Genomic DNA, 1,418 nt, shown 5'->3' with positions numbered 1-1,418 from the left:
CTGCAGGAGGGACTGGTGCACTTCACAAAATAGATGGCATCATGAGGCAGGAAAATTATGTGGCATATATTAAGCAACATCTCAAGACATAAGTCAGGAAATTAAAGAAAACTTGGTCGCAAGATGATGTCTTCCAAATGACAATAGACCCCAAGCATACTTCCAAAGTTGTGGCAAAATGCTTAAGGACAACAAAGTCAAAGTATTGGATGCCATCACAAACCCTGACCATCAATCCTATAAGAAATATAGTGCGACAGAACTTGAAAAGCATGTGCCGAGCAAGGAGGCTACAAAACCGACTCAGTTACACCAAGTTCTGTCAGGAATGGCAAAATTCAACTTTTTGGAAAGCTTGTGGAGGCTACCCAAAACGTTTGACAAAATTCTACAATTTAAAGGCAATTGCTACCAAATACTAATTTGAGTGGTATGTAAACTTCTGACCCCACTGGGAATGTGATGAAAGAAATAAAAGCTGAATAAAATCATTTCTTCTACTATATTTCTGACAATTTCACATTGTTAAAATACAGTAGTGATCCTAACTTGACTTTAAGACAGGGAATTCTTACAAGGATTAAATGTCAGGAATTGTGAAAAACTGAGTTTAAATGTATTTGGCTAAGGTGTATGTAAACTTCCGACTTCAACTGTATACACAAAATGTTTAGGTGGTCTATTCGAAGCTATTTTACGCTAAATAAAAACAACATCATAAAACAAAACGTTTTTTAAAGTTATAAAAATAGAATATGAATGGCCGTTTTCCTGGACTTAAAACAAGCTCAATGGAGAATCTCCACTGAAAAATATTTTTAGTCCAGGACTAGGCTTAATATTCGGGAAACCACCCTAAAATGATTAGTGGAACAGTCAGTCAGTCCGTAGATTATTGCTGAATGTTTTCTCATCGTCAGTAACACGGTTCAGAGCATAAAGACCTGCCATATCCTTCTTCATCATGGGAAGATCATCTGCTGGCCGACAGATCACCTCGAGGCGCTGGAGAAGTAAAGCGGTATCAATATAAGTATAATCAATTTGCAGTGAAAGCATTCTTCAAAATGTATCTCAGAATAGTTTAAAAAATATGAGACAGGCCCAGATGAAATGTCCCAGCCTTATTGATCGGATTGTCATAATTTATTTTATTTTATCTAGCAGCAATAAGAATTCTCTTTCAAGTGCTAAATATTCAAGAGAAAAACTAAAATGCCATTGCCAGAAATGTCCCATTGCCTCGGTACAGTTTGTAGACCATAGTAATGGGGATGAGAGAGAGGGAGGACATAGCCAGGAACCAGCCCAGCCCGTAGGCCCACCACGGGTACACATAGGTGTTGTTGAACCACGGGTACACATAGGTGTTGTTGAACCACGGGTACACATAGGTGTTGTTGAACCACGGGTACACA

General features: G+C 38.4%; 1 pseudogene; it reads right to left on the bottom strand.

Annotated features, from left to right (window-relative positions):
- Positions 1-876: 876 nt before the first annotated feature.
- LOC111968257 (sodium- and chloride-dependent GABA transporter 2-like) overlaps positions 877-1,418 on the bottom strand; it is a 5,305-nt pseudogene continuing 4,763 nt past the window's right edge.

Source organism: Salvelinus sp. IW2-2015, linkage group LG8 (assembly GCF_002910315.2).
Source record: "Salvelinus sp. IW2-2015 linkage group LG8, ASM291031v2, whole genome shotgun sequence".
In the NCBI taxonomy this organism is placed as follows: Eukaryota; Metazoa; Chordata; class Actinopteri; order Salmoniformes; family Salmonidae; genus Salvelinus; species Salvelinus sp. IW2-2015.
Note: the sequence above shows the minus strand (reverse complement) of the source record. Positions and strands in the feature narration are given on the sequence as shown.